This window comes from Globicephala melas, chromosome 13, assembly GCF_963455315.2.
Source record: "Globicephala melas chromosome 13, mGloMel1.2, whole genome shotgun sequence".
NCBI lineage: Eukaryota > Metazoa > Chordata > Mammalia > Artiodactyla > Delphinidae > Globicephala > Globicephala melas.
The window spans coordinates 38,594,924-38,614,644 of record NC_083326.1 but is presented as its reverse complement, the minus strand read 5'-3'; the positions used below and the strand labels follow the sequence as shown (position 1 = coordinate 38,614,644).

The 19,721-nt window shown below is 44.0% G+C and overlaps 1 protein-coding gene across 5 annotated transcripts in view; it reads left to right on the top strand.

Moving 5' to 3' along the window:
• Positions 1–19,721, top strand: part of FHOD3 (formin homology 2 domain containing 3) — a 501,308-nt gene that overhangs the window by 114,773 nt on the left and 366,814 nt on the right. The window lies entirely within an intron of this gene.

The following is a 19,721-nucleotide window of genomic DNA, read 5'->3' as shown; positions in this document are numbered from 1 at the left end:
TCCGTGTTTAACATTTTAAGAAACTGCCAGACTGTTTTCCGAAGCAGCTGCACCATTTTACATTCCCACCAGCAATGTATGAGGGTTTCAGTTTTTCCACATTCTTGTTAACATTTGTTATTGTCTGTCTCTGATTATAGCCATTTTACTGGTGTCAGTGATACCTCACTGTGATTTTGATTTGTATTTCCCTTGTGGTTAATGATGTTGAGCATCTCTTCATGTGCCTATTAGACATTATTGTTTTTGAAGAAAAGGTTTTCAAATCCATAGGCATTTTAAAAATTGGGTTATTTGGCTTTTTTATTCTTGTGTTTTAAGAGTTCTTTATATATCCTGGATATAAGTTCCTTATCGGTTATGATTTGCACATACTTCCCTCTCTGTGTTGCCTTTTCACTTTCATGATGACCATCTAAGTACCACATTTCAAATTTTGATGAAGTCCAATTTACCTGTTTTTTTTTTTTCCTTGTGATTTTGCTGTCATATGTAAGGTATCATTGCCTAACCCAAACTCATGAAGGTTTACACCTAGGTTTTCCTCTACCAGTTTTATCATTCTACCTCTCGTATTTAGGTCTTTGATCCATTTTTGAGTTAGTCTTTGTATATGGTGTGAGGTAGGGGTTCAGCTTAATTTTTTGTTTGTTGATGTGCAGTTACAGCACCATGTCCTCATATGTTTTGATGAATTAATAAATATATTTTGAATTTCACTTCTATATCTTAAGTGCTTTTGATAATTTGGGATCTGTTATAAAGGAAGTTATTAAAATAATGTAATTCATCAAAGTGCAACATTTACTTATTGTTATGTGATCCTGAGTGAGGAATCAATTGATTTCATATCTCTGTATATTTGAAACTAACCTAAACGATATTTAATCACTGAATTCTAGTTCTTAAAACACACCAAGATCTTGCCTTCTTGTTCTTATTTTTCAGTGGTTTTTCATCTTATTCCCTGTTTGGTTCCTATATTTATTTGCTTTTTTTGTTTTTGCTTTTTATAGTATGATATAGAGTGCCTACAGTTAAAATGTTTGGAGCATAAAACCGAGTAGTTATCCCTGTGGATTTGTCTTCATAATCTGGCCTGAGTGGCCCAGTAGAATGCTGCAGTTGTTAGTTTTTAAAAGGAGAAAGGAACCAAGATTTTGGTTCCTCTTCTCAAAGTGAGAGCGCTCTTATTCCAATGCTGTTTGACACTCTCCTCCCTCTGATCCTAAAAACATGGCCACCGTTTTGGGCCTGGAAATCTGGCCTGCCTGCTGACTTTCTCCCTTTGAGTAGCCCCTGCTGCAGGCAGTGGCTGCTCCCTTGTCCTCTCCTCTCTCACCCCCATCCACACACTCCTAAAATAGAGACTTCCCTGGTGAGCCATCTGCAGGGTGACCAATGGATCACTGGAGCTGTGGAGTAGGATTTGAGTCCTTTGTATAAAGTGTCTTCTGTGCCTGCCTAATTATAATCAGGACAGTCCCGCCACCCCTACCTTACATGTGTGGCAAGGGGGTATTGTTAATAGTGCTTAGAGCCACTGCCTAAGGGGGATGGTGGGGGAGGGGCAGAAAAGCTATTCCAGCCCAGTGGCCTTTCTTTAGTACTTTTAGAACAACTGTGATAAGGGAATTTGTACAAGGGCAAGGGCTTTATCTTCATAACCTGGCCTGAGTGGTCCAGTAGAATGCTGCAGTTGTTAGCTTTTAAAAGGAGAAAGGAACCAAGGGCTGTACAAGGGCAAGGGCTTTCGTGTGTATGTTCACATATACATTGAAGAGCAATGTGAGATAAAGCTACTTACCAAGAAATGAAAAACTACTTTAGTTCTAGTATTTAAAATTAAACTCGAATTTATAGAAATACGGCTAACTCTAAGGGGAAAGGGTGATATCATTCTTAACACAAAAACAAAAGTGTTGCTTAAATGCACATAATTTAAACTCAGGGTGATTGACAGGTGACAAGGAGTAAAATCAGACTTACTCTTAAGCAGCTGGGAAAGCTATCAATATGTCTTAGGTTATCATGACATTTTCCCCGTGTGAAAGTCAGTGTGATTCTGGAGAAGAGTTACCCAGGTGAACTTATTCCCCCTGAAGCAAGACTTAAGGTAGAGAGAAGAATTTGCACTTAAAATTGTTTTATGAAAGTCAGAATACCTTTTGCCACAATCATTTTGGATTTTTTTGTTTTGATTAGAGAAAAATCACTGTTGTATAACATTAGGGTTAAACTATATTGGTGAAGTTCAGAAGTCTGTGAAAAGATCATAGAAAGCTAATATATAAAAAAGAAAGTGTGATATGAGCATTTTCTCATCGTTCTGGTGGCACATCGTCATGGAATGCATGTCACAGACATATGTCACTGGTGAGGTGTTACTGGAGCCTGGCCGGGCCACTGCCTACCCTGGGCACGTGGTGAACCTTGTTCAGTGAGATGCATGATGGACGAGCCAGCAACAGGCAGGGCCGGAGCCAGAGACCGGCACTTCTCCTAGAAACACAGTCACATAACTTAGACGCCCTAGTTTTCAGCAGTATTTATCAGAAACTTGTCAAAAAGGCTGACTCTTCTCATGTTTTCTAACATAAGTCAAACGTTGTTGTCAGGTTGTGTTTGGAGAAGGAGCCCTTAGGAAAAGGTGTCTTGGGGATGAGTGGCCTGCGATATCCTACCCACCCAGAGGGAAGGGTGCTGATTTCCCAGTACCACACATGTTCAGATCCACCGCTGGAGCACATGCTCGGAGACCCTGTGAGATGGTGGTCCCTCTAGAAGCTTCTTTCATGTCTCCCTTGACAAAACCAGTAGAAAGTGTGATACATTCTAACTGGGAACCTCAGAACGTGGCCCCAGGTGTTCTGTGGGCTGTGTTCTGAGGCCAGGCCTGCTGACCAGAGCCTCGAGCCCTTACGCTTGGCTCTGGGATGACCAGGGCTGCTTTCCTTGGGGATGGTGAGTTGCTTTTGGAGCAAGTCCAACACCAGCCCTTCATCTGTCAAGCAGAGCCACACCCATAACGTTAGGCAGCTGGATTTATATATTTTATCCATGGCCAAGATAGATGCTCCCTTCTCCAGAGCTCACCACATCCTACATATAATTAAAATTTTTTACTGAGGTAAAATACATATAACATAAAATTTACCATTTTAACCATTTGAAGTGTACAATTCAGAAGCAGTAGTTACCTTCAAAATTTTGGGCAGCCACCACTGCTACTTCCAAAACTTTTTCATCTTTCCAAACAGAGACTCTGTAACCATTAAGCAATGCCTTCCCATTCTCCCCTTCACCTGGAATCTTCTTTTCTGTCTCTATGAATTTGCTTATATCATTTTAAGATTTAATTTTAAAAAATTATTTTAAACTGGTCTGAGAAGCAAAGTTTATAGAAGAGTTCAAAGTTTCAAGCGTGCTTCAGGTTTTATAGATTTTTAGTGGAGCAAAACCAGGAGGCCTGCTTCACTTTGCACGTAGCTGCTGGGAGAGACAAACAGGAGATGGGAGGAGGGTGACTGAGTTGTTGAGGAGTTTTCGTAGGTCGTGCACAGGAGTCGCTGCACGGAGGTCCACAATCTCAGCGGCTGCACACGGTGGCCTAAGTGAGAGAGCCATTCCTGTTTGAAGACAAAGAAAGTGCTTTTCATTGAGAAACTGACATAAAAGTTGTGTCACTAATGGAGACTGAAAACCAAATCCTCTGATCTCAAGACGCCCATCTCGTTCTATTACTCTCCTCTGTCTTCTGGAGTGTGCAAAGGGCATTTTGTAAGGGCGGGACCATGCATTTCTAAATATTATTATATTTAGCTGAGTGAGTTTCAGAGCCAAAGGTGGAAGCAGTACTGACGAGCCACACCGGGAAAGCGCGAGGGGAGTCCCTCCTCACCCGAAGCCACCAAACACTTGTCCACTCACGTCAGCTCATCCCCAGTCAGTCACTGGTGCCAGCCACATGCTGGGCTGTGGGGGGATGATCCAGGGGCCCCAGCTGGCTGCCTGTGATGATGACAACGAGGGTGACAGTAGCCGCCCTGCCTACCCCTAATGTTTATTGAGCACATTCTATGGGCTGGGCTTGGGTGGGGTGTTCTCGAGCATTCTCTTTGACTCGCACACTCCACCAGAGAGGTGGGTTTAGCATGGGAAGAAGGAAGCTCCCAGAGGTCAAGTTGAAGCTTTCAGGAGAGCACTTGGCTGGCGGTGGCAGCACCGGGCTTGGAGGACCGTGTTGGGGGGTTGCCTGACTTCCGGGCAATGCAGGCCTGCCCCATGCTCTGGTCGGGGTGGGGCAGGGAGCCTACTCCCAGGCTGCTGCCCTGGGCAAGACACAGAAGCCTGAGTAGCCAAGGGACCTGGCCATCAGGAGAGGGGAGTTGCGGGCCCGGGGAGCAGGGACTGCGGGGGAGGGACGTTGACGGTCTCCATTTCTGGGCCTCCTGGCTGGGAGATCTTTACGGTGTCTCTGGGAGATGCGGGGCCTCTGCTGAGTGCCGCGTGTCTCATGTGAGCACAGGCGGAGGTGGGGCCAGGCCCTGACGACCAGGGCAATCGGAGAATAAAAGTCAGCTGTTGAAATTCCGTGTGTTAGTGCTAATTCACGTTCACAGAGGAAAGGCTCTCACGTGGCACTTGTTTATTCTTATTTTGCCTCTACAGTTGACCCTCGAACAACGTGGGGATTAGGGGCACCAGTCCTCTGCTTAGTCGGAAATCTGAGTGTCATTTATAGTCGGCCCCCAGTTCCTCCGTTTCCAAGGTGGTTCTGCATCAGTGGATTCAACCAACGGTGAATCGTGTAGTACTGTAGGGTTTACTGTAGACAAAAATCTACATATAAGTGGACCTTCCCGGTTCAAACCTGTGAGGTTCCAGGGTCAGTTGTATTTCTGTCAGCTTTATGACCTCATTTCTTAGTTCTCAACAAATCAGCGAAGTCAAATCAGAAGGGAGCAGTGAGGCGCCTCTGATACACAGGCACAGCGGCAAGAAGTGCAGTGTAGGATGAGAACTGATTCAGCAAGCGAAAGGGAAAGAAAAGATTAAGAAGAAATGTTGACCTTTAACAATCTTCTTGGTGTGCTAGGATTTATTCATACATCATTAAAACTTACGATTCAGTCTGTCCCTGAGGACAAGTGGTTCCTTTTAGGCTTCATTTCATTCCAACTGTTTTATCCAGGCAATAAATATTTAATTGGTTGATGTTTTACAAGTTTACCAGGCTGCAGTATATCTATATTTAGCATAAGCTCCAGTAACATTGTAAGTCATTTCCAACAGGTTTAAAATGATCAGCATGCTTTTTCAGTCCTAAAAGAAATACTAAGCTCTGGGGCACATTCAGTTGTATATTCTTAATTTCAGACGGATGCTCTTGTCTCACTAACAAGTTTTTCCAAGACTGCATAATAAGGCTGGTCTTTCTCCTTTCCGTGTCACAGCATCCCCACAAGAGAAAGAGAAAGGGATCTGGTCTCTGAAGTTTGATCCAAACAAACGATCATCAAGTGATCTCTTTGCTTCTCTACTGTTTTACTTGGAAATAAATTAAATAAATTTGCTTTTCAAACAGATCTCAAACACATAAATGTCTGAGTGTCATATATATAGGTTGATACCATCTGTCATTACTCTGAAACATGAAAAGGTGGGTTGGATGTCACTTAGGAAGCGTGACGAGTCCTTGACCCCTGTCCTGGGCATTTTCATCTACATCTTTGTTCACCTGACACAGGTGACTGAGTGAGCCGTAATTTACTCATTAATCCTTGCACAACTGTTTGGTCAATGGCGCTTATTTTGTTTAATCTTTAATTTCTACTTATTAAGAATATATAATTTTGGGGACTTCCCTGGTAGTCCAGTGGTTAAGACTCTGTGCTTCCATTGCAGGGGGCACGAGTTCAATTCCTGGTCAGGGAACTAAGATTCTGCATGCTGTGTAGCGTGGCCAAAAAAAAAAAAAAAAAAGAATATATAATTTTGATTTGTGAAGTTGTTCCCATGAGCCCTCTCTCTCCACTCCATACCACCATAATTTGGTGGTACGGAGGTATGGCATGGAGGATGGTTGTGGTACTCTCCCTGGGGTCCCTCTCCTCCGGTGGGATTCTCTGCCAGCCCTTCACACACTTTGCAGGGTGATCTCCCTGAAATGCAGCCCTGACCAGGACATTCTGCTGCTTAAAGCCTTTCTAGGTGAACCCCTCAGCCTTACCTTCAGACTGGTGTACAGTACAGGCTCATCCTCTTGCCGGCCAGGGTCCTCTCTCCACTCCCCCTGCCCTTCCCTCTGCCTGCAGTGGCCACTCCACCTCCTGTCTCCTGTGCTGCCCGGGTTTGTCATCTCTGTCAAGAAGCAGTTCAAAACGGAGAGGTCTACTTCTTTAATTCTATTTCAGTTCCTCCCCCCTTGGGTGAGAGGTACTGGAGGAGCCAGAATATATATACACATGCCTTTGTTTCTTGAGATTATGTACCTTAGAAACCTCTTTCCATAACCACATGCTTTGTCTTTTATTGCTGTTGTGTATATTTCTGAGCCAGCAAGGGATTGTCGAGAGAGGACAGATATATTGTCGAAGAAGACAAATATGAAACTTCCAGTGACATTCCCTCCCCAGATATTTGGAAAAATATAAAGTCACTCAGCAAATGAACTGCCTTAGAGAAGATTATAATGTTGGCCTTAACTTCTTTTACCAACTTTCCATTTCCTGGACATGAATCCAATCAACTACTATTAACTGTCCCGGAAAATTTTTTTGTTTGCAGAGCTTTTTTTAAAAAAAATAACAATCACCACCAAATTGATGAAATTTAGGCTGAAAAATGTTACTTTTAACGAAAAAGGAAAAGCATTGGGCATATTGACACATATAATCATATGAATTGTAAGATGCGATCATTTTCTTTGGTTTTCCCACCAAAAATGAGACTCCTTAGTTTTCACCTCAGTGACACTTTGGAGGCGGGTGGTCATTTGGTATTTGAAAATGCTGCACCTTCAATCCATCTAGACAAATGTACCCATTTCTGATTAGGCTCAGCGTGGTGGTGACTCTCTCAAGAGTTTAGATGTTCACAACGGCTCCACATTTTCATGTATTCTGAAGAGGAATTGCACAGAGATTAGGATTCAGAATGTTTGTCTAAGTCCCAGTAAAGACTTTTGGGGTAGAAGGATTGAATAAAGTGCTTTATCCTCTGCTGCAGTTTTTTAGAAAGCATCCATGTTGCTTTTGTAAAAGCAATTTCAAGATATTCCAGGGGGCTTCCCTGATGGCGCAGTGGTTGAGAGTCTGCCTGCCGATGCAGGGGACACGGGTTCGTGCCCCGGTCCGGGAAGATCCCACATGCCGCGGAGTGGCTGGGCCCGTGAGCCATGGCCGCTGAGCCTGCGCGTCCGGAGCCTGTGCTCTGCAACGGGAGAGGCCACAACAGTGAGAGGCCCGCGTACTGCAAAAAAAAAAAAAAGATATTCCATGTGAGTTCGGACGCTTTGTCCTCAAGAACTAGACACTTTGGGGCTTGGGAATATTACCGCGGACCTGAATTGATAGGAAAGTTTACGTTTATGACGAAAAAGGTGTGCAGGAAAGGCATGTGACGTGTTTACTTCTGCTGCCTGGCTCTTACGGTGTGACACAAGTCAGACCCTTTAGTCAGAATCCACACACTCTTGCTAAATGGGAATTTCATTTTGATAAAGAGGCCTGAAACAGCGGTCTGGGAAGTAATCCTCCGTGTCAGAGGGAGGAGAATGGTAGAAAAAGTATAGAGCTGGAGGAAGAACTTCTAATGTTAAAATTACGGTTTATTCATTTTAAAATAGGTCTGGCCATACACATATTAAATTCTTACCAGTATCAAATTCAAGGAAAATGTTGTGAAACAGCACTGGATGCAGTCAAAGGAATTTTAAAATAATTATCCTTTGCTGTCTTCTCCGTAGTCAACAGGACTTTGGACTCTGGCTGTCTGGCTGTGCAGTCACCAGGAAGTCTTACTCTTTCCTTTGTGTATTTGGCTGTGCTCTGTTGTTGACTGTCTCCCCTTCAGTTCAAGTGGAGGCCTCCTGGGCAGTTGGTGGCCAGGGCAGCTGTGGTGGCCCGAGTCAAGTGTGCCCCTCCCATGGATGCGGCTCCCAATTTAGCTGTTGGGTTTGTGCATAAAATACCACAGTCCGGCAATCTGAGCTCTTGCTTTCTGTTTAAATAAGAAGGCAGATGCTTCACACATGTTTTCCTGAGTTGACATAAACCATGGAAGGAAAGAATGCTGATACTCCATAGTTACCCTGTAGCAGCTTGTTATTTTTAATGTTTAGGTTTCCTGTAAGAGCACAGGCTAAAGGCAAAGCAGCATCTGTGCTGCCCCCGGGATTAGGAGTCATGCTCTTTTAAGTGCCTGAGTAACGGGTGAACGGGGCGGCTGTAAATAGCCAGTTGGTGCGTTTGATGGACGTCAGAGTCGGGAGGGCTTCCTTGGGCCAGCGTTGTCCTGGGTGGCCAGGGAGGAACACAGCCGAGGGGAGGAAGGCGCATTCTGTCTTGCCTTCCTTTCCACATCAAGAAGAGCAGATGCTCGACTCACAGAATTCGCCTGCTCGGGGAGTGTTCGCTCTGGAGCACAGGCTACTGGGAAGGTCTAAAAATAGGACTCAGAAAGGGTTTGCCCCTTTTCTTGAAGAAGACGTTGGCCTACATGACTTTCGGAGGCGTCAGACGGCTCCCAACAGACTCTCGTGTTAAGTTACACTTGGTTCACTCTTCTGTCTCTTCCGGGGCTCAGCTCTTCCTGAGGCCGGTCCTGCAGAGGCTGGGAAGGGAGGATGTGGCCCTGGACATTCCTTACAGTTGTCGTGGGTTTATACTGATCCGTCCGCACCCCCGTGGTCTGCCACGGCGGTGCCAGGCTCACGTCAGAGCTGAATTAATTGACGGTGCATACTTGAAAGCAGACGGGCCGCAATTTGGGGGTGTCTGTGGCTGTCAAGTACAGTCAGGTGTCATGCACACTGAGCCTTATGGCCTGTGAATCATGGACCAGCTGCAAACACTCAGGGAATGTCGTGCGTCCACCTGGGATCGCATCTCCCGCTGGCCACCTGGGCAGTGTTGCCCCCTCCAGCGTGACTGCACTCTTGTAAGTGCCTCTCTGCCCACACGTGGTGGTGGCTGGTGCCTGTGTGTGCCGCCCCGGGAGGGTGGCCCTGAGGGATCTGAGGTGGGCCTGGGAACGGGTCTGTTAAACAGAGAAGCTCAGAGACAGTTTTACCTGTGGCTGACCCTCGTGAGTGCGGGACAGCTGGTTTTATCAACAAGACTTTAGATAACCACAGAATTTGGTGTTAAATATTTCTCCCCCTCACACTGAGGGTTTTTTAAACGCAGTGTTGACCTAAAGTAAGAGCCAGCTTCTGGGAACGGGTCAGGCAGGAGCCCTAGTATTTGGCTAGTGTCCTTTAGCTTATCGGTGATTAGCTGAGATGCTTGATAAATTCTTTTCCCATTCCAGCAGCTTTATGACCGTCGGGGTCTGAGGTCTGGTGGCAGTTCAGGACAGTATGTAGTTGGCGTGGTATAAATAGTAAGTGGGGACATGTCTTACCAGCCTTTCACTTCAGCTGATGACTCCAGTAGTGCTCGAGTTTTGATGTTTATCACGTGTCTCTTTCACCCCCATCCCTTTCTTACCCAAAAGACAGATGGAGAGGTTAAATATGGCCATGACTCAGCCACGGCTCAGCCCGAGCCCAGGAGTGGCCATCAGGAGTGTCACCATCCCAGGTTCTCCTGGAACCGGCATGCAGGCCTTTCAACTGTCTTAGTTTTCACTAAGGTTTAATAGCTTATTATCAAAATGTATTCTGATAATAAGCTAATAAAGTATTCCTGAGCATGTTCCAAAACTAGAACAATTTTTTTTAATGAAAATATAGATTAGGTTGATTTGCCAAGTGACATTCGTGTGTGAGGAAATGCACACAATTAAACTAAATCTAACTTTTATGCTTAGGTAACAAAAGAGAGATGCCTTCAAATTTTCCAATATCAATACTTATTCAACAGTACATGGTGAGGAAGTTGGATAGCTCCTTTCGTGAGACCTTTCTCGTTTTGATAAAGTTAATTGGCCCTGAAAACTTAACTTCAGTCAAACCAAGAGTTTGTGGAGCTAACGCTGTAAGGATCTTAAAGTCTAAAACAAGACTGAGATTGTATATAATGAATTTTTTGTATGGGTTAAATGTTAGAATGGAGAACAGAAGTGGAGTGGTGACTGGCTTCAATGTTTTCTCCCTTGAGAAAATGTTTCAGAGCAATAAAGGTGATGTGTACCGTTGAGCACACGAGTGTGGGTCTGAGTCCAGTGGGAGTCGCTAGCGGATTTTCTGGAATAATTTTCCAGAATCAGTAGTCAACAAGAAGACAGTCGTGACATGCAACATTGATATCTGGCCAGGGCTGCTGTGAATGTTGATGGTGGTTTGGGGCCACGTGCCAGTTCTAGGGGACAGCCGGGCCATGCTGGTTTCTGGGGGGCAGCACCTGTGCGGATAAGCACAGAGGGAGCGGGTAACAGGAGGAAGGAGTGTCCTACCTGAAGAAGGAGAACTCTGAAGGGGTCAGTATAGGAATCGGTGGGGAGACTGTGGGCCAGGGTAGAGCCAGGAAGAGAAGAGCAGGGCTCTCATGGATCCCAGGACACCCCAAGCCTCACTCTTAGATCAGTGTACAGCTGTCAGTTTTGGAGTGGGGTGGCATTTCAACAAGGTGTGTGATTTTTATTTTAATTTTTAAGAGTTCTTTAATTAAACTCTAAATTTAACTTTTGGGGAAAAGGTGGCACAGCCACATGGCTGCACCTTTGAAAAGTATAGAACGATGTATAATAAAATATCCTGCCCTCGTACCCCAGCCACGTTCTCTACTCCCACTCCCAAAGCTCACCAATTTGCCACCTCATGTAGTCAGTGTTATTAATTCCCTGTGTTTTTAATGCATGAATGAAGAATACATAATTTATCCCCCTTTTTAAAATAATAAAGGTAACATGTCATATGCACTTTTTTTTCACTTAGTATTTTTTGAGGGCCTTATCATGCTAGTAAATAAAGAGCTGCCTATTTCTTTTTTGACAGATGCATAATATTCCATTACATGTATGTAGGAAGCTTTATTGAATCCATCTCCTTGGTTTGTTGCCTATTCTTGGCCATAAGAAGCAATGCTGCAGTAAATAACTGTATGTGTGCCATTTTGCCCATGTACAAGCTTATCTGTAGGATAAATTCCGGGAGGTGGGATTGCTGGGTCAGATGGTTTGTGCGCTTATAATTTTGATATATTTTGCCCAGTTGCCTTCCACAGGACTTGTTCTCATTTCCCACCAACGATTTGAGGTTTTGAGGTTGGTCAATTCAAATGTGTTGGAATATGTCTTCATGCATCAAATAATGATGCAAAAAGCATATTCTATGTGCGGGTTTGAAAGCACCATCAGAAATGTGACAGCAGTGCTTCCCAAGAGTGCAGGGGACCCGCTGAGTCCTGGTTTCGTGTAAGACAGCCCCCCGCCCCCCGACAGCAGTGCTTGTAGTTCCTGCCCAATGGCGTGTGATCGGCCTGGGATCCAGGTCGCCCTCCAGGCTGCCCAGAGGGGTGCCTTGCTTTAATCCCCCAGCAGCAGCCCTGGCTGAAAAAGCCTTTTGAGAAACAAAGAGGATCCAATTCAAATTAGAAAACATAAGAGTTCCTGAGTAAGCCCTTGGTGAATTAGATCTGATTAAATTAAACGCTGATGGAAGCTGTCTTTATCAGACATGTAGGAAGGATGTATCAGGGAGATGAGCAATCAGCTTACATCTTTTAGTATTTTTAACACTGAACAGAGAAGAATGAACATTGACATCATTTTAACATGAGACACGAAACCACCAAGCTGGGGTTGGTGGGTTGGTAAATCAGCCCAGGGAGCCTTCCTGGGTCTCCCACTGCCCCAGCTTCCCTGCCATTCCCAGCCTCCTGGGGGTTTACAGTGCATCTGCCCCCCAGGCCCCTCCCTCTGCCCGCTTCCCCACCTCCTGAAGCATGGTGTCCAAATCCCCATTCTGCTATGAATTTTAAAATGTAAGTAATGAAAATTTTTTTCTAGTAGTAAGAGCAATTCACATTGATGATAGAAAATTTGCAATATTTATGATTTAAAGCTGTGATTCCAGTTTTGGAATTTGTTAGAGATTAGATTGGGTTAGAAAGAAGGAATGAGCAGGCATGGGAAAGGAGGTTGGAAATGGGCTGAGTTCAATTTGGGTGAAGTTCTCAAAGTATGTGGAACAGCTGAAATCATCTCACCACATTTTTGACCACTGGGAAAGTGTAAAGAAAAGGCAGCCTAACTGCATTTTGCCAGGGTGAATCTGATGAGAGTCCCTGAACACACAGTGAGAATTAGAATGATGATGGATGCAAAGAATGTATTCGGGGTCACTAATCACACAGAGGGGCTGATTTGGAAATACTCTGCTGTCTTTTCAATGCATTGAATCATATTGCTTTATAATAGTGAATAATAGTAGAAAGTTCTTCGAGACCCCATAGAAGGGCTTTAGGCGGTGGGCACAGTGTCTGAGGCCGTGTGACAAAAGCATGTGCTTCTGAAGGTAGAAGTCGTCCCAGAATGATCACAGGCTCACGGATAAATGCAGTGCACATGCGTTTTTTATGAACAGCTGGTATAGAATGAATATAGTGGTATTGAATAATACAGCAAAAATTTAAACAAAATCCCCACTCTGAGTTTCCCTTATCCTGCTGTAGTTTTTCACAGCAATTATCTCTTTATGTTATACACTCAGTTCTGTATAACATTTGTTTTTAAAACATACATTCGTTCTAACATGATTGACATATTAGGGAACAATTTGAGTATAACATGAGTTTCAAATTTGCTTATGTGAAATTTTCTTTGCAAAAGCACTAGATAAGCTCAGAAAACTGCACTGAGCTGAGCCAAGCCACGTGGGAATACACAAAATGCACACATGCACACGCCTCAGACACCTCCCAGCTGTCTCAGTTCATGTCTTGTTGTCTGAGGCACACTCTGCCTACATGTGGTTACAGCTTTCCTCTGATTTCTGATCATCTTCCTTGACACCCCACAACGACTCCCGAGCTGCAGCCCCTCTGGTAACCACTTCCACCAGTACCCTTCAGATTTTTTCCCTCAGTAAAATGCCACAGTGATTGTAGCGCTTATGTATTTCTTAGCCATTCAGCATGTATAAAATTGTGCTATAGCGTTTATTAGGTTCCTGTCTTTTTCCCCCCTTATGCCCTTTGGTTTTGGGTAAGTGATCTTTGCATAGCATGGTGATTTTCAGGAACGCCTATGTGGTGTTACAGCAGAACTGACAGCATGAGTACCGTGACCTTATTGTGTTTGTTGTCTATTGTCTTGTGTCTCCCTGCACCTCCCCCCCATATCAGTTCATGGGGGGCAGGGCCTTCTGATCATTTGCTCACTCTTGCATCCCCAGCATCTTCTCAGTGTCTGGCACAGAGCAGGGGCTCAACAAATATTTGTTGAATGAATGAATCACCAGATTTTTTTTTACTGCAAATAGCAAATGAATGGTTCTGTTAAAAAAGAGGTTATTAAAGTTAAGGGAAAGAGTATTGCATTTGAGTTTGGCGAACACATCTGGCTCTTTGGCTGACAGAGCTTATCAAGGGAGGCAGGGATGGAAATTTGGGGTAAAGGTCACAGAGCTTTTTAAAATTTAGATTCGAGAAGAAACATTCTAATAATGTATTCAAAGTCAATTAAAGTAAGAACAATCAGGATAATAGCCAAAGTGGTCAGACCTACAAAAGGGTTATGTTCATTTAATAAAAATAGTGAAAAAGAAGAGATCCTAATGATGGTGTTTGACTCCAAAATAATTTAATAAATGTTAAAGGAACTTTTTTTTTTAATCCAGAAAGATATTTTCGATCAGTTGTTAGGAAGGACCCAAGGTTTTTTTTTTTAACTGAAATTTCAGAGTCAGTGCATCATTGCTTCAGCACCTGTCATGTATGTTTAAAATATGTATATGGTTAGTGCTCAGTAAATGAAGTCATGGATTGAGTATGCATGTAAAACTCTTAGCTAGAACTATAGATATAGACGTATATGTGTGTACACACTTATCCATATACATGGAACTTTGTGATGCAATCATGGGAAGCAGTGTATGTGTATTATTTCATTTCATTCTGACAACAACCCTATAGGGTAGGAGCTATTACTCTCAACTTTCACATGAAGAAACTAAGGCCCAGAGAGGGTAACTTTGTGACAGTTGTGCAGCTGGTGAGTGGCGGACCTCAGGTTTTGGAGCCAAAGCCCATGCTTCCATGCATTGAGAGCATTACACTAGGTTCTGGTGATTCCAGTTAAGAAAACTTGTGTCCTGCCCTTCAGGAGGGGGTGATGGAGATGTAAGTAAGAAAGAACAGTGCGGTTGGTACCCAGGTGAGGAGAGCATGAGGAACTGCGGTGGAGCAGGTGCTAGACTGCTTCATGTAGTGGGCTTCTCAGCCATCGACGAGGCGCTTTGGTAGGTGCCTTCTACATCGAAAGGAGACCACACACCCAAAGAAGCAGAAAGCACAGACACTGCGTGAAGGAAGGAACTACCTTCCTTCAGAATTTATTCAATTCTTAACTTCATTCTAAGGGCTGGACCAAAAGCTTTTTATACATTGTACTGGTAACTAATGATTTTGGATCTGGGCTTTGTGGTAAGTGCTTTTACTCCTTCTGTCTCATTTAACCTTTACAGTACCCCTGAGGTTGGTTCTCATATTACCTTCCTTTTCCATAAAACTCAAAGAATGTGCACAAAGTCACACAGTCAGTAAGTGGCTTTGTTTAGTCCTCAGCCACCAACCAATGTGGCAATTATTTTTAGAATGAGGATACACAGCGAGGAAGTAGCACAGTTAGGATCTGAAATCAGATCTGTCTTCACAGTCTTTGCTTTTCCCATTATAAATAAGGCACACGCTGAGGTGTGCTTCTAGAAAAAATGTGGGAGGAGATTTGAGACCGAAATATTTAAGTTCCTACAAAGCTTAATAAAAATACATGTGTACTTAGAATCATGGAGATCTTCTACTTAGAAAAAAAACCAATTACCAAGTTGCCACAATTTACATGATTTAAAATATAACTGTGAGACAAGGACGATCACATTGCCAGCAGAGGGATTCTCCTCAAAACCAGATCTGAGCCTGTCTCTGTTCCACCAAAAAAGAATCCTTCCTGGTTCCTGTTGTCTGCGGAGTATGATTCTTGGCATGTCTGCTGTTGTGGTCAGTCTCCTGCCACCTCCACAGGCAACTCACACAAGCGCTTCTCTCTCCAATGCTGAATACCCCTTGTGTTTTCATATAATAATGCAGTTAATGCTCTTCTCTCTTCCCAAAGGCACCACCCCTTTCTTTCTTGCAGAATCTAGTTCAGTCTTATTACCTTGGGGAAGACTTCTCAAAATCCCTCAGGCAAAATTTAGTTGTCTCGTTTTCTGTTACCCAGATCTTTGCCGATCTTACTCTCATGCATTCAGTACGCTGGTTCGCAACCACTGGCAGACTGTCCACATAGTTCAAGGATTGTCATGGATTGAGGCTATCCTTTCTCCACATTCACGCTCCTGGTGCCTGGCCCAGAGTCTGGTACACTCAGTCAAGTGTCTGTGCAATAGGTAGGTGGATGGATGGATGAATGAATGTGTAAAATGTTTGAATTATCCCATAAAAATACGATACATGGTTAATAAGTTATTCTAAATTAGAAAGTTTTGCAGCCACAGTCACTGGATGAATTGTTTATCCACAATGAATGTAATTACTGCTTTTTTCATTGTTTCTGAAAAGTAATCGTTTTCGGATATTAGGATGCAAAATAGGTGTTGAACAGGAGATGTTACAGATATGTATCTTCCAGTGGATCACAATTAGGAAGTGTTCAATTTTGCACATTTGCTTTCCTGCCTCTCCAAAACCTAGTCATCCTTCTTGGTCCCAGATGAACTCTCAACCTGTGAGCAACTGCCCGCTCACATGCTCTGGACCCTCTCGACAAACCTCTTCAGGGAGCGTCCATTGCTGTGGTTGTCAGTTATTCTGAAATTCATTTCTAAGGTAAACGTCATGACTTTATTTTTCATTAATTCTGTCTTGGCTTACTGTTGATTGCCCAACCAGATGATAAATATTTAGGGGGCAGGGGTCACATGTATCCTTTCCCCCCACCCCTCAGCACGTGTAAAGTGGTAAGCATGTCTGTGTAGTAAGCATGAAGGAAACTTTTGTTGAATCCATCACTCTCTTTCTTTGTCTTGGCAAGTTGAAAATGCCCTTCTTCCGTTCTTGGCTCACACTTGTGGGGAACAGAGCCCCACTCAGGGCTGCTTCCGTAGAGGGGGTTTGCTGTGAGGGTGCAGGGGTGTCTCATGGAACAGAAGGGCAGAAGGAGCAGGGCATCATGGGAGAGGGTATGGCAATGGGACATCCTCGGCCAACAGGTCTGTCTGCCTGTCTTGTCAGATGGTCTCTCGTCCCTCCTTCTCCTGGGGCCAGTGCCCCACCCTAGTTTTCTCTGTCGACTGGACCTGTTTGCTCTTTGAACATGGCATCAGAATGGCCACTCAAGGAACCATACTACACTTTCTGGCTTTCAATAAGAAATTTTCACACTTTCTGACTTTCAGAATCAATTTTTAGGAGGAGGAACATGACTGGTTCCCTTAGGTCAGGTGTTCTTCCCTGGTCCTGTCAGCTGTGGCCAGATAGATGGGGTCACCAGGTGTCAACATTTTCAAGCAAGGTAGTGAGACTACATCATCAAAAGATGGTGTGGTCTGAGTAGGCATCCCGAGCTTGTCTAGTGAAATTTAAAATATGTTTCAGCAGGAGTCAGTTGAGATGAGAATGTTAAATGAATTAAGGGGCCAAGTGCCAACGTTGCTTGGAATAAAGAGAGAGACATGCCATGCTGCTGCATGAAGGTTTGGCCTAGGAAGTGTCACCTCATGAAGGGTTTTGAGGTCCAATTAGAAATTAGAGATTGTTTTTCCCAGAAGCCCCTGCCACCAGGAACTCTGATGAAGTAGCATGGCAAGCAGTGGCTGGAGTGTCATGTAGGTAACTTATTCTGCTGTGAGAAGCAGTGCTGTGAGGCGTAGGTTTTTCAGGGTGTTGTGTGCACCTGTTGTGTCTGTTTAGAGGAGGTGGGTGGGAGTGACACCTTGCGCAGTACTAATTGCTACCCATCTGAAAAAATTAGCAAACTTCAGGAGGAAATAGGAGCTGAAGAACTAGATAGATGTATACCTAATGAGATTCAGAGCCCCAGCCAAAATGGGTGAAGAAAATACCCAGTTTTGTACGGCAGGTCCCAGCAGGAGCCACACAGGATGCACTTCTTACAAGCAACCGAAATACTGCAGAGGGGCCTCCATATTTATGCCTTTGTGCTTTGAAAGCAGCATCAGTTACATCTGTTACAGATGAAGCTCCTTCCTTTGCTATGGGGAAGGAGAATGGCTTTCAAGAATGTCTCTCTGCTTTTTGCCTGTTAACACAGATTAAGGAATTCTTAGGATGGGAGAAATAATCAGGAGTCAACGTGAAAAGGAGTCTGAGGCTCTGACAGGAGACAAACGCCATGCAGGGCAAGAAGCGGGGCATGCACAATAGAACTGAGGGCGGAGCTGCAGGAAGAAATGAGGGGCTTCTTAGGGGAGAGGCCTCCCCGTTCCCTGGAGCATCCAGAAGGTAGCATGCCATTGCCAGCACTGGAGAGGAACCTTGTTGCTTAGCAGCAAGAAAAGTAGAGAAGCAGCCATCTGAAGAGCTGACCTGCTGGCAGACCTGTGTACCTTCCTCTGGGGCTTGTACTCACGATGGAGCAGAGGCTGACCAGACCTCAGAGCTACCAAAGAGCTCGCTGATGCCAATGGGTGCTGTTGCCTTGTGTAGGCCCTAAACCTCAGGGTCCAGAGACCTTGAGATTCTGGGTGTGAAGGTGAAAGACTTTAGGACACAGGAGAAGCTTTCGTCCCTTTTTACTATGGAAGGATCTTGATTTGAAAGAGAACAAAGATACGGCACTTTGACAGCTCATTGGCGTTGATCTAAATTACACGTTATTTCATTGTGCGTGATCTCCATTTGCCAGAAGAGTAGGGTTGGGCAAATAAGCCAGTTTTTAAAAATGGAAAATAAGCAAGTTTATTTTAATCATAAGCTTGACAGTAATCTCTAGTGAAGTCTATTCCACGCAGTACATGGTTGATAATCAGTAGCTTTATTTTTTTATTAAATCAGAAGTGAAAATGTGGGGCAAGTTGATAAGCATATTGTTAGAATTTCTAAATGACTGCAAAATTACAAGGAACCAATGTCGTGGGTTAGCTAAGAGTGAATGGAGGTGACATTGGGCTGGTGGATCTTACTTTAGGAATACACTCGATAGGGATTCTCATAATATCCTTGTGGGCTAGATGTTAGTAAGATGAACTCACCATTTATTTAAAAACAATCTGGTTGATGTTTTTTGTTTTTATTTTTGCTTTGAGTCATCAGAAAGGGACAGGCAGACTCACTGGATGTCATAATGCTGTCATGTCTTCACCTAAAAAAAAAAAGATCAGCGTCCTATATCTGGGAGGACTTCCTCAAAACAATTGAAAGTGATAGAAGGCTGATAGGAATACCTAATGTTATATGACAAAGTTGAGATGTTAATAGGTTGAAACCAACTAAAATGAGGAAACATAATTGAAATAAATGTCCTACCTCTTGGGTAAAATTTTATTACACGAGTATAGAAAGATACTGGAAAAACAACATTTTTATAAAAGATGACCTGTATGTTTTACTCGACTACATTTACAGAAAATAAAGCTATATGGATGAGAGCCTGTAAAGCTTTACATTCTTTCAAAGGGATATAAAGGCTTTGGCTGCAGTGCGCTGTGAGCAGTATCTTAGGAGGGCCCATGACTCTGTGAAGGGTGTCCTGAACAGCACGCAGGAGAATTTGGGGGCAGCCAGAGGGCTTAGGGAGGCCTGGTATAGAAACCTGGCAGGGTTGTGAAGAGCCTCTTCCTAATTTTCATGACTGTCTTAGAGAAGGAGCGGGCCTGTTCTGGGGGGCTCCCTGGGGAAGCACTACCTCTGTGGGTAGAGGTTACTGGTGGACAGACCGGGCTCAGGTTTGAACAAGCCTAAAGGCTGAGTTAGGGTGCGTCTTTAGTGGGTGGAGAGTAGAATTTGGTGCCCTCTGAGGTCCCTTCCAAATCTTAGATTCTGCAGTACTGGGCAATCTACATTTTGTTTTAATTTCAGAGTCACTAACATATGGTTTAGAGATGAGTTTATCATTATAATTTGGATTGTGTAATACTATAAAAGGAAACTGTGATAGGACTGTCCTTTAAGTGGGAAGGCTCAAGGAAGTTTCCAGAGAAGCAAGAGAAACGAGGACCGTTTTGCAGAGAGTGAGTTTTGTTGAATGTAACTGTGATAATAAAATAAACGTGTTATTGGAAAAACATGTGGTGACTGCAGGGAGTGCCTAGGAAACGTGTGGCATGGGGAACGTGTCCCCAAAATGCATTTTGCCTTTAGTCACTAGAGGTTGAC